The 14,226-nt window shown below is 45.2% G+C and overlaps 1 protein-coding gene across 1 annotated transcript in view; it reads left to right on the forward strand.

Moving 5' to 3' along the window:
* Positions 1–14,226, forward strand: part of SYCP2 (synaptonemal complex protein 2) — a 406,987-nt gene that overhangs the window by 322,607 nt on the left and 70,154 nt on the right. The window lies entirely within an intron of this gene.

Consider the following 14,226-nt stretch of genomic DNA (forward strand, 5'->3'; position numbering starts at 1 on the left):
TACTTTTATAAAGCAATTTCTACTTGTAAAGCAAGTTACAGTCAGCCAAGTCTACTAGGTTATGCTCTTTTGAATCTATGTAAAATGGTTGTTATAAAATTGTTAATGTATATAGATACAAAAAATGTAGGTACACCTTAAGTTTGTGCCTACTTTAAACAGTCAGTGGGTAGATATTTGTGGTGCATGTTTGTGATACATGTACTTATTTTATAGAAAAATATGCTTGTAAACTTTTGTAAGAGAAATTGTTGGGGTAGATTTGATTTAAATCACTAGTTAGAAAGACTTGGTTTAAATCATGGTTTTCTACAGACTCATTCTTGCTGGTATCTTAATATTTACAACCAGATGTTATCAGAATAGTCCAGTTCTTGATATACTGCTCAAAGCAGTCCACTACAGAGTTCCAGCAAGAAATGTTCATAGTCGACTCTTGAGATAATCGTGGGGGAAGCTACTGCTTGCCCTGGATCAGTAGTAGAGAATGACACGGTGAAAAAATTGGTCCCCGTCACCGCCCCGTCCCCGTCTCACCATCCCCGTCACCGCCCCGTCCCCGTCTCATCAACCCCGTCACCGCCCCGTCCCCGTCTCACCATCCTCTTCACCGCCCCGTCACCGCCACTGCCACCCCATTCACCGCCCCGTCACCGCCACTGCAATCCCATTCACTTTTCTTTATTTACGTATAAAGGAAACATTCTTTAAAACTTTAAAACTTTAAAACTTAGTTAAATATTAGTTAATAACTATACAAAAACAAAACACGCAGAGAAAAAATTAATTAATAAAAATTCTCAAAACTGACACATTTTGATCACTAAATTTAAAATAGTTATTTTTCATACAGTTTTTCAATCACTAATCTTCCACCACCCCTGGGGCTAGCAATGCAAAAACAAACACGACATGTACTTTAAATGCTGCCGTGATTAGCATAGTGACCGCGGCTACGGCTGCAAGTCTCCCCTCCCCCCAGCGATCACGGCAGGAGGGCACCCAACCCCTCCTGTAGACCCCCCCAACGGCCCTCCCGACAATCGCAGCAGAAGGGTACCCAACCCCTCCTGCCGGTCCTCCCAATGGCCTCCCCTAAGATCGCCGGCAGGAGGGTACCCAACCCCTCCTGCTGGACCCCCCCCCCAACGAACCCTCCCACCCCGGAACCCCCTTAGTCTTACTTTTCAAGTTGGACCGGACAGCTCCTCGCTCGTCTGGCCAGCAGGCCTGCCTCCGTCCAAATGAGGCGGGCCCGCCCCTACCCTGCCCAACCCACAGGATCCTAGGGCCTGATTGGTCTAGGCACCTAAAGCCACTCCCGCTATAGGAGGGGCCTTAGGTGCTTGGGCCAATCAGGCCCTAGGATCCTGTGGGTTAGGCAGGGGAGGGGAGGGGCGGGCCCGCCTCATTTGGACGGAGGCAGGCCTGCTGGCCAGACGAGCGAGGAGCTGTCCGGTCCAACTTGAAAAGTAAGACTAAGGGGATTCCGGGGTGGGAGGGTTCGTTGGGGGGGGGTCCAGCAGGAGGGGTTGGGTACCCTCCTGCCGGCGATCTTAGGGGAGGCCATTGGGAGGCAGGGGAGGGGAGGGGAGGGGCGGGCCCGCCTCATTTGGACGGAGGCAGGCCTGCTGGCCAGACGAGCGAGGAGCTGTCCGGTCCAACTTGAAAAGTAAGACTAAGGGGGTTCCGGGGTGGGAGGGTTCGTTGGGGGGGGGGTCCAGCAGGAGGGGTTGGGTACCCTCCTGCCGGCGATCTTAGGGGAGGCCATTGGGAGGACCGGCAGGAGGGGTTGGGTACCCTTCTGCTGCGATTGGCAGGAAGGGTTGAAATGACAAATGAGGAGCACGGTGAAATAGCGGTTCCTAGAAGGGGGTACATTGGCCCGCGGGGACAAACCTGTTCACCGTTTCCGCGGTCGGTGAATGGCCTTGTCCCCGTCACCGCAGCGACTGCTAGTTTTCTTCCCCGTTTTCGGCGGTGACCCGCGGCTTAAATGCGGTGGCCGCGGGTAAACCGTCACCGTGTCATTCTCTAATCAGTAGCATGGAATTTTGCTACTATTTGGGATTTTACCAGCTACTTGTGACCTGAATTGACCACCATGAAGACAATATACTGAGCTAGATGAACCATTGATCTGACCCTGTAAGGCTATTCTTATATTCTTGTGGGAGCATTAGCTTGGTTACAGCCATTCTTTTCAGAGTTGTCACTTCAAAATGATTGTAGGAATATTTAGCAATTTCAATGACATTCTGTATTTCTGGGACACTGAAGTCTTTAGCTAGGAGTTGCAGCAAATGAGCACTGCAGCTATATGTTCAGTAGCGAAGAAATAGGATTCTGTACAGTAGTTGTTACTTCCCATTAGTTGCGAATCTGCAGAAAGGTGTCACTTTAAAACTCTGAACTCCTCACCTTCTGCAGTGGAGAACAGCATTCTCTTCAGCCAACTCAGTGCTTTGAACATCTGGGAGTCCAGTTCAATACGGTGCAGGGCTGTGTTTTTCTTCATGAGCCATGCAAACAGAAGTACAGAAAGCAAATCTTAGAGATCCTGACTCTACCAATCCCCACAGCCTGGCATTACCTTCAGGTGCTAGGCTCAATGGTGGCCTCCCTAGAAGTTGTTCCCAGAGCAAGAGTTCATATGTGTCTGCTCCAGAACTTTCTTCTGTCCAGATGGTCGCCGCAGCACCACACCTTCGGGGGTGAAGCACAGCCTGTGTTGATGGCTTCAGGGGGATGCCTTATCGAGGGTATACCTGTCAGAATCAATGCCAGCCTGAGTGACTGGAATCCCACTGCCATGGTCGCCCACTCCAGGGTACATGGACCCCATCAGAAAGCAAGTGGTCCATAAATTGTCTGGAACTGAGAGCCATTTGCTTCTCACTGAAAGAGTTGCAATCTTTCCTAAGGGAAGGCAGTCAAGGTGTTTTCATACAATGTGACCACGGTACCTTATATAAACAGACAAGGAGGCACGATGCCTGGAGGCACAGATGTTATTCCAGTGGGCAGAAGTTCACTTTCAAGCCCTCTCAACTGCCCATGTGACAAGGGTGGAGAATATCCAGACCGATTTTCTCAGAAGGTAACTCTGGATCCAGGGAAGTGGTATCTGTCCCAGAGGGCATTCACCCTCATTGTGCAGTGTTAGGGAAGAACAGAAATGGATTTCATGGCCACTGCCAAGAGCACAAAGGCAGATCGCTTCTACCATCGAAGAGCTGAGCAGGGAAGCACAGCCCTGTTCCTCCAATCTCCTCTTCTGTATGTTACCTCCATGGGCCATGGTGGCTCAGATAATCCACAGAATAGCGAACCATCAGGGGTTGGTGATTATGGAAGTTACGGACTGGCCCCACTGGCCTTGGTATGTGGATCTGGTAGATGCAAAGGGGCAGGTGTCTCAAACTGCCGGTACATCCAGGGTTCTTCAGTCAGTGCCCAGTTCCCATGGAAAATTCAGAGTACTTTGGTCTTACAGCATGGATGTTGAGCGCACGGCCCTAATTCAGAAGGATTACTTGGAGGTTGTCATTACGATTCTCCTTAGAGCAAAGAAGCCTGTAGCATTTGTGGCTTATGCGAAGACCTGGAAATCTTTCCAGATATGGTGCACCAAGGAGTGGGAGGAGCCTGAGAGGGCTCCTATCCAGGTGATTCTAGCATTCCTCCAGGCCAATTTTGAAAAGGGCCTAGTAGTTTCATCTCTCAAGGTGCATGTAGCTGGTCTTCTGTGTTTTAGGACCTGGAGAGGCATGCAGTCATTAGCGTCTCATCCAGACATCACTCATTTTTTGAGGGGGGACTCAGATTGTGACCCCTGTTGCGCAGATCTTTCCCATCTTGGGACCTCAATATAGTTCTGAAGAGCCTGTCTCAGGCTCCTTATGAACCTCTACTGGCCACATCTCTCTTGGATCTTACTGTTAAGACTGTTTCTTGACAAGGTGGATCTCAGAGTTACAGGTCCTTTCCTGTAAAGAACCTTTCTTCCAATTTATGGAATCAGGTGTTTCTCTGTGGATGGTACCTGCCTTCCTACTCAAGGTGGTTTCTGCCTTCCATATCAATCAAGAGATTCGTTTACCCTCCTTTCATCCCATGGGTTCGCAGAACAGGACAGGCTGGATGTATGTGAAGTCTTCCTGCACTAACTGGAGAGGACTGATTCCCGAATATCAAATCATCTTTTTGTGCTGACCAGCCACTCAAGGTGAGGCAAACCAGCTTCCAAGGCATTGATTGCCAGATGGATTTGCATGGCAGTTTCATCTTCCTACATTGCCTGCGGTAAACAGCCCTCTATCTCAATTGCAACACATTCAACTAGAGATGTGGCTGCTTCCTAGGTGGAGTCCCAGGCTGGATAGAATCCTATGTCTTTGCCACTGAATGAAAGATTAGGTTCTTATCCTGCTAATCTTCTTTCAGATAGAAGACAAAGGATTCTATATGCCCCTCCCTGTCAAAGCTTTGATTTGTCTGATTTCTGCCTCAGATTTTGCCATTGTCCATCTTGGGACCTCTTCTCCTGTATCTAAGATTTACCAGAGACAAAGCTATGCAAACATGAGGGTTCCTATTCCCTTTCTCCTTTGAGGGGTTTATATTGCCCCCACTAGTTGCACTTAGCAGGTTGGTTTCTAGCTATTCATGTGTGTAATTTGATTTTCAGTGTTAAATTGTTAAATGTTTATTAATCATTGTTCTTTGATCATAAGTTACAGAACAGAATATAGTTTGTTGCCAGGGAAGCTCCCCGTGCCCCTCCTTTTCTTCTGTTTCAGTGGAGTTCGATTGCTTTGGTATCAACTGAAGAGGGAGCTGTTCTCTACTGCAGAAGGGGAGGAGTTCAGAGTTTTGCAGTGACACCCTTCTGCAGATTTGCAACTAATGGGAAGCAACAGCTACTGTACAGAATCCTATGTCTTCTATCAGAAAAAAGATTAGCAAACTAAGAACCTAATTTTTCATTGATATTTTCTTCATGCTCTTTTAAATTTTCTTCATGCTCTTCTAAATTTCTTTTCGTCCTGGATATATTTACAGCATTGTCTGACTAAACTGCATACTAGACATTTTAATTTTTGTTCACAGCTGCTATTTCCTGTAAGTATTCTGCTATATATGCATTTCTAGTGCAATAGGTGTGTTATTCTGGATGAGCGGGTTATATCCTTGTGCTTGCATGCCTTGCAGAAGAATTCCACTCTGGATTTTTCTGGATCCCTCCTACTTCACAAAGAGTTCTGCTGCCCCCTATAGTTTTTTCCTTCTGCACTTGAGCCAGAAGGAGTGTTTTAGATCTGCTCTGTTTATTTTTTTGTTGGTATTTTTGCTTGTTTCCTTCATCTTTCAGTGCTAAGAGCTCACCTAGTCCAGGGTCCAGCTCTGCCTACATGGAGGCAAAGCAGACTGAGGTCTACAGCTAACAGACAAATCCCTTATGGTACCTCTTAGCCAGCCTATAGAAGCCTTTTGGAGCTCAGGGCCATCCCCTGGTAACATTGCTCACCTACTGCTTGAAGATGTTTGAAGGCTGTTAAGCATCTGTAGGGGGATCAGCGGGGTCTCGCAGGGTGCTGGCTGTGTTTCGCCTCCCCCCTTTCTTGCGCTGGTCAGACTGGCAGCCCAAAGATTCAGTGCTGGAAGAACGTTCTGTTTAAGGCAGTGATTTTTTCTCCCAGATCCAGCTAACTTTGGAACTGAGGCAGGCTGCAGCCATTGCCAGCACAGGCACAGTGAGTAAGTCCTATGAGGAAAATCGGGGGAATTTGCAAATGGTGTTTTTGAAGGTTGCTTCATGTTCTCTGATGTCCTCCCTCCTCTAAAATCCTACAATCATTAGTTTTTTAAGTTTTGTTTTATAGTTTTTGAGGCTTTTTTGGTGCCAAAACGCTGCTATGGTGGCCATCTTGGATTTTCCAATTTTTTTTCAAAGTTCTCCAGAAGCTTCAAATCACCTCATTTTGCCTCAGAACTGGCAATGATGAGTCCTCAGGCTCTTTTGACACTAATTCATGCCAGGTTTATGCTGGATGGACGCTCAAAGAGCATCCTCGTTTCACATGCTATTCAGCACGTTAAGGTGGGGTGGGAGCAACCAGCTCAGCCTCCCCTTTGCTTTCTAGGGCTGAAGAATGGATGGGAAGCCCACTGGGGCAATTTTCCTTTCTGGACCCCAGAATGGCAATCATCCTAAATGCAGGGGTGTGGAAGCCACAGAGCCCAAGAGATGCAAGCTGGAGTTCTCAACAGGAGACTCAGTGCTGTCTATGTTAATTTGATATGGAGCACCCTGGGCGAAACATAGCCTATGTTGGTGAAGAGCCCCTGCTATGCTTTTCTAAAAGAGATGAGTACCTTTCTAACTTATCTATAATTAAAATATTTAAATAAGAAAAATATTTTAAAAAATATATAAAATTAGTGCAAACAATTCTGTAAATGAAATGCTCTCACAGCTTGCACCGCTGAGGTCCTAAACGGGAATAATACATCTATCTAAGGTTTTGTATGTGATACTATTTGAGTTTAACCTTGGAAAAGAAATATTTTTTCTATTGCCTTATATATCTGTAACCAGACTACATCATATACATTATAAACTGGACACAAAACAAACAAACAAAACCAAGGAAAAACCTACGAAACACATCAAATCATTGACCCCGCCAAATTCTGGAACAAAGCAGACAACATGATTAGATTCCTTGACCCTGAAAACTTCATATCCCAATGGCGCACACTAAGTGAACGAATCCTGGATGAGCTGGTGCCAATACAAACAAAAAACAGAATCAGCAGTCGATCTGACATATGGTTCGATGATGAACTACTCCTATTAAAAAGACAATTCAGAAGACTTGAAAGAGAATAGAGACAAACCAAACAGGAGACAAAAATTGCATGGAGAACACTAATCAAACAATACAAAGCAAAACTAAAAGAGAAACGGTAAACATACTACTCCAAACAGATAGGCACAGATATCCAAGGTATAAAAAAACTATTCAAGCTAGTAAAAGAACTCGCCAACACCAAACCATTCCTGGCCACCAACAACCCCCCTCTCCTCCCCCCAATCAGCCACCCAATTGGCATAATACTTCAAAAACAAGATTACAACCGCCAGAACCATCTTCATAGGCACCCCGAGCTGCCTAGTAGAGATCATATAACCCCCCCCCCCCCCTAAAGAGAATCCACTGCAGCTGACAGGCATGGTCTGACTTCCTGACAATACTATGGTCAGACCTCAACCGACTCTACAAAAAATATAGCCATGCAGCATGCAACCTCAACAACTGCCCACCATACCTGTTAAAAAAACTCTACCTCTATCTTTCATGCCCACCTCATGCAATGGATCTATTCTCTACTCACAGAAGGCCAATTCCTATACAAATTCAACAAAATCATCATCACCTCAATTATGAAAGATCCAAAGGGCACAACAAACCTACCCTCCAATTATAGACCCATTGCCTCAATACCAATGTACATTAAGCTAATGGAGGGCTTAGTGGCTCAATACCTCACAAACTACCTAGAGGATCACAACTTATTTCATCCCTCATAATCTGAATTCTGAACCAACCACAGCACAGAAACATTACTAAATTAACTCCTAGATACATCCCAACAACACCTAAGCAAAGGCAAAAGGATGTTAATCATCCAACTCAATCTGAGCACAGCATTTAACCTGATCGATCACACCATCATATTACAAATATTGGAATCTGTAGGAATAGCAGGCAAAGTACATACATGGTTCAAAGGATTCCTACAGTTCAGGATATACAAAGTTAAATCCAACAGAGAAATCAGAATCCTGGTCCAACCCCTGTGGCGTCCCACAGGGTTCACCATTATCCCCAATGCTCTTTAACCTCTACATCGCATCCCTGGGTACCTGCTTGGACAAACTGGACAAAACAACATACAGCTACGCAGACGATATTACAGTACTCCTTCCCTTCGACCAACCAACCCTCACCTCAACAGACAACCTGCACAAAACACTAGAAACAATAGAAAAATGAATGAAAACCCCAAAACTAAAACTGAACACAGACATGACATAAAATTCTTACTGCTCAAAAAGGATAACCCCCCCCCCCCCCATAACAGACTTAGAAATAAACTTTATCTCATACCCCATTCAACCTGGCCTAAAACTTCTCGGGGTAATTATAGATAGATTCTATACCATGCAACCACAAATCAACAAGACAGTCCAAAAATCCTTTGCAATCATATGCAATCTTCGACAAATTCAAAAAAATTTTGATAGGGGTCAATTCCGACTCCTAGTACAATCCCTGATCCTAGGATTCTTAGACTACTGTAACATCCTTTACCTACCATGCCCCAATATCATGATAAAACAACTACAAACCATCCAAAACACAGCCCTCAGAATGATCTACTCTATGAGCAAATACGACCACATAACCACAGCTTACCTAGATTCACACTGGCTCCCAATACAAGCATGAATACTTTTCAAATTCTACTGCCTACTTTTCAAAGTTCTGAATGGCGCTGCACCCATCTATCTGAATGACCACTTCATCTGAAATAACTCAACCAGACCGAGGAGAAACCAAATAATATTCAACCACTCTCCTCTCAAAGGCACACAGCACAAGAAATTATACGATAATCTACTAGTGACTCAGGCAACAAAGCTAGACCACCAAATCTCCAACTACTGATCTCAGCCCCAGACTACATAGCCTTCAGAACAGAAATAAAAATCCTTCTATTCAAGAAATTTGTTAAAACAAACTGAACCTGCGATCCAGATGCAACCAGGCCTCCGGTTCCCATCCTGCATCATCTTCCAAAGAGATACAATGATGCCAGGTCTGGAGCAGTCCCTCTCAAGATAAGGGGATGGCTCTTGAACTTTCTGCAGGCCTGGGCTCAGATATCCTCAGTTTGCTGGGTTCTGGAAATCATCCAGAGTAGTTACAAGCTGGAATTTGCCAAGCCCTTAATGGACTGGTTTGTGGAGTCCCCAGTGGGATGACCAGAAAAAGCAGACAAGGTGGAGGCCACAATGAGAAGGACTCAGGCTCAGACAGATATTCCATATATTTCATCATGCCAAAGAAAGGCTTGGACGATTGGAGACCCATTCTGGATCTTACATCAATGCAGTGCTCAAGGTTCTGTGCTTTTTCATGGAGACAGTTTGTTCTGTTATAGCCCTCTATTAAACCTCCATTCTCTTGAGATCTTAATGTGATTTTGCAGGGTCTCAGCCAAGATTCTTACGAGCGACTAAGGGAAGCGTACTTGATAGACCTGGCGCGTAAAATGTTTTTTTCTGCTGGCCATTACCTCAGCAAGATGGGTCTCAGAGTTACAGGCTCTTTCTTGCAGAGAGCCTTTCCTTAAATTTACTGAAACTGGAGTTTCTTTGTGCATCGTTCCTTACTTTCTACTGAAGGCAGTTTCGGTGTTCCATGTCAATCAAAGTCAGATTGCCAGCATTCCAGTCTACAGGTTCCAAAAAAAAAGGGTCAGTCTCTGAAGAAGTTGGATGTTGAGGGTGCTTCTCTGATATCTCGAGGTCACTAACAAGTTCAGGCTATCTGACCATCTTTTTTGTGCTGATAAATCCAGCTAGGTGCAGTGCACCGGCTTCCAAGGCTACAATTTCCAGATGAATCCATATAGCTATTTCGTCACCATACATTGTTGGAAACAGTCCCATTTCCTTAAAGATGCATTTGACTAGAAGTGTGGCTTCATCGTAGGCTAAAGCTAGGGCAATCTTCCCCAAGGAGATTTGTAGGGTGGCAACTTGATCCACTCTACATATATTTGCCAAGTTTTACAGAGTGGATGTGGCAGCAAGGGAAGACTCTGCTAGTGGGTCCTTAGTGTTATAAGCCAGCACAGTGGTCCCCCCCTAGATTTCTGTGACTGATTTGGTACGTCCTGCTCATCCAGAATGACACACCTATTGCACTAGAAAAAGAGATTAAGTTGTTACCTTGCTAATATCTTTTCTAGTAAATAGGCATGTCATTCTGGACCCCCGCCCTGTCATTTAATTTCTTTGTCTGCCTACTGTCTCACTCGGAACGTTCTTATCCAAACTTGCAAGTTTGATGTCAGTCAGATCTTAAGTGTATGAAGAGTAGTCTATTGCTAGGATACTTTGTTGTATTATTTGAGCTCCATTAATGTGTCTGTTAGGCATGATTGTTTCGCTCTTTTGATTGTTCAATAGTTAACTTGTTTGTTAAAATTTCAGAGCAGAATAGGCTTAATAACATATAATTTGATGGCAGATGAAAACCTGAATGGTCCATCCAGTGTGCCCAGTAGTTATTCTCATTAAAAATAAATGATTAAATTAACTTGTCTCTTCTTTGATATTTCTGAGCTATAGACTAAAGTCCACCTGATATTGTCTTAGGTTCCAACTGTTGCAGTTGCCATCTAAGCTTACTCCAGCCTATCCAACCATCCCGTTGTTTGCAGGATATCTACTGTAAAGTCTGGCCAGTAATGTACTCATGTTCCAAGTTAGTAGAGTTCCCAATGATGCCCTCCCCAGCCTATCCTACACTGAATCATCATATATGGGACATAAACCATACAAGTCTGTCCAATACCTGCCTTAGTTCTTTAATTTATACCAGGTCCCCTGTGTTTATCCCATGCTTTTATGAATTTCATCACCGTTTTTCTCTCCGTCACCTCTCTCAGAAGGACATTCCAAGCATCCACCACCCTCTTCATGAAAAAGAATTTCTTGACATTACTCTTTTCTCCCTGCAACCTCAAGTTATGCCCTCTAGTTTTACCATTTTCCCTTCTCTGGAAAAGATTTGGTTCTATATTAATACCTTTCAAGGATTTAAATGTTTGTATCATATCTCCCCTGTCCCTCCTTTCCTTTAGAGTATACATGTTTAGGTCTTTCAGTCTCTTCTCGTGCTTCTTTTTTTATGTATTTGTTCTTTGGGAAGTTTCCCCGTACCCCTGTTTCACATCTGTTCTAGAAAGGGTGCTTGCCTGCTTTGGAACTAACTGTAGGTGAAACGAACGGGGAGCAGCCCTCTGTGAAGTATGAGAGATTCAGAAAAAATCCAGAGTGAATTCCTTCTACAAGGCTCGCAAGTACTGGGATATAACCCGTTTGTCCAGGATGACACACCTTACTACTAGAAAAGATATTAGCAAGATAAGAACCTAATCTCTTTTTCCTAAGGTATGAATTGTTTCTGCAGGAAATACATTCCCTTCTGCTGCTGTTATACAAGCATAGACAAGAGGATCAGTGTGGACATTACTCCACCCATCAAGACTTACCCAAAAAATTTAAACATTGCATGAATATACAGCCTCATGCTATATCATTAAAAACTAATCCTTATTTCTAGTGCAACAGACTCATTCCTGAATCTTCATGTAATCAACCCATTCTTGCAAGAATTCTTGCACAGAGTCTCATTAGCATTCTTTTGCTCTGCCTCCCATCCCTCTGGGCTGTCCTCCAGTTCTTTAGTTGTCTCTCTACAAGCGAGATGGTAGGAGCCTGTCTTTTCTGCTCGTGTTTAATTTTCAATAAAATTCAGTTTTTCCTTACCGTTTGCGAGACTTCTGCAGTGCTGTAAAGGATCCCAATCTTGGGGCATCTGTGGCTGTGGGAAAGCACAGACTCTAAGGTTGAGAGTCTGCTTCCAAGATGCAGACTGCTTTGCAGTGCACTCACTTGGACAGCCTGCACAAATAGTTCAGAGGCTCAAGGACTAATCCCTTGGGAGCAAAGCTTGCCCCAGGTTCTGTCTTCAATGGGCTTGATCACAGGCTGAGTTGCTCTGTGGTGATTTTACCAGGGTCAGGGCTGACTGATTTCTTCCTCCTCCCCTACCCCCACCCCCTGTCAGCATGCTTGAGGTTCCGGGTGGAGTTGAGATCTCCTGCCAGTTCATTGGGGCCTGAGAGGCAGTCTGAAGAGACAAGCAGTTTAGATTCCATGCTTGTTAAGGCAGAAGTTCTCCCTTAACATATATCTGCAGCATCAGCTAAGCAGCTTCCAGCATACAGCATGGCACAGTGAGTAACAGGCTGAAAGCCTTAATTAAAAAATAAAATTAGGAGGGGGGGTCTTTAAAAGCAGGAGGGTTTCGTTTCTGGGTTAGAGCCAGGGTCCCTCACCACTAACATCACCAGTTTTTTGACCTCAGTGTAGCTTCCCATGCCATTTATGGTGCTAAAATCACTGCTTTAATGGCCATTTTGTATTTCTCAATTTGAAATTAAAATCCTATATCTGCCTCAAAACACTTCAATTATGTTCAAAAATAGGTGTGATGGACTTCTCAGGCCAAGATACATTGGATTCATGTCAGATTTGCGCTGAATGGCTGTCTGAGGATTGTCCGTGTTCTATGTATCGCATGAACGGAGACAGGATCCATGAGCTTAACCTCCTTTAGTCCCTTGGGGAAGGGGGGAGTGTTAATGCCTACATGGCTCGAGGGCCAGGAAAAATTTCTAAGTTTGAGCTGGGGAACAACACAAGTGCATTCCCAGTGAAGCACAGCTATGCTGCTGTTGCAAAAACCCAGAAAGGAGCTCATGAGCATTCGCAGGATCCGTCTGGATGTTCTGGACAGGAATTTCCACCTGAATTCATCAATATGATGTTTGAAGCTTACATGATTAACAAGGGCTTCATGGAACCCTTGAGGATTGTGGCCATGCTGTTGTCAGAGGTCTCCCCCTAAGAGCGCAGTTCCCCTGCAACAGTTCCACGTGCAAGATGAGGAGGTCCAGTCTGTGGAAGCCAGGGACGAAAAGGGCTCTATATCAATGCCTTCAATGTCCTAGTCGGGTCCTCTGTAGCAGGAGATGCTGCTTCATCTCTAGGGGGGCTGGATCTGGTGGAGGCCCTTGTTCTCTGAGAGGACCCAATCGTGTGCAGACTGTTTAAGCCCTCGGTGCTTTTGGAGGTGATCATGGAATCTGTCCAGGAATTAAGGACAAAGATTCCATAGTCCTCTGCCACAGAGTGCTTGCTTATGAGCAGCACAAAAGCAAAGACCACCTGTTTCCCCTCTCATTAAAACATTACAAAAATGGGATCATTGGGATGTCCTGGAGGGGCCCCTTTAGGTGGCCAAAACCATAGCAAAGCTCTGTTGGATGCTGAATTTAACCAGCTCTTTTTTCCCCGAAACTGGATTTCCTGTTGGCCCAGGTTACCAAATGTATCTCCCTTCCCAGTGAAGGCGGTGTGGTATTAAAGGATGTCCAGGACTGCAGGCTGAATTTTGTTCATCAGAAACTCTTTAAAGTTGTGGCCTCAAGTTTAGAAGCAGCTGTAGTGTCTTTTGTCACCGAGGTTAGCCAAGTTGCGTCATAATCCGGAGGCAATAGTTGGGAGGGATCACCAGTATCTAATGTTCAGAGTGGATTATGTAGCTGATACTCTATATGATCTTTTCAGAGTCTTGAACATGCTTATTCCATTTCCACCAGCAGGATGCTATAGATCAGACAGTGGGTGGGGGATTCCTTTTCCAAGACAACCTTGAGTACCGTATATACTCGAATATAAGTCGATCCTAACATAAATTGAGACCCCCATTTCCCCCCCCCCCAAAAGGAGGAAAAATGGTTGACTCGAATATAAGTCGGGCAGTTTAATATTCAAGTGTCCTGCACTACCAGATTCTGCACTCAGTCCTCCTCCCTGCCAAGTTCTGCACCCAGCCCTCTTCCCTCCCTACCCAGCACTCAGTCCCATTCCCTACCAAGCTGTGAACCAAGCCCCTCTCCCTGCCTGGCTCTGAACACTGTCCCACCTTCCTTCCCTGTACCCTCTTCCCCATAAAAAGAGCCAACCTCATCAGTGATGTCACAATGGCTGGATTGTCTCGTACTCCCCTCTGCCCTCTAACCCAGCCAGCAGATTAGCTCTTCCCCTTAACTTAAACCACCTAGTGGTAGGCTGGGACAGGAGGGATCCCTCCCGTCTCCTGCCCTGACCGACACTAATAATTACCACCCTCCCTCGCGTACCTGTGGTCCAGCATGTATCTTGCACTGAAATCCTCCTTTGTAAAGGTAGTAGCCAGTGGCACACCCGGGCCAGCACGCAGGAGTGAGCTATTCATGCTGCCAGTTGGCCCTGCACTGCTCATTGATAGGCTGCCACCGCAAATCCTGCGAGAA

The sequence above is a fragment of the Geotrypetes seraphini genome, chromosome 11, assembly GCF_902459505.1.
Source record: "Geotrypetes seraphini chromosome 11, aGeoSer1.1, whole genome shotgun sequence".
NCBI lineage: Eukaryota > Metazoa > Chordata > Amphibia > Gymnophiona > Dermophiidae > Geotrypetes > Geotrypetes seraphini.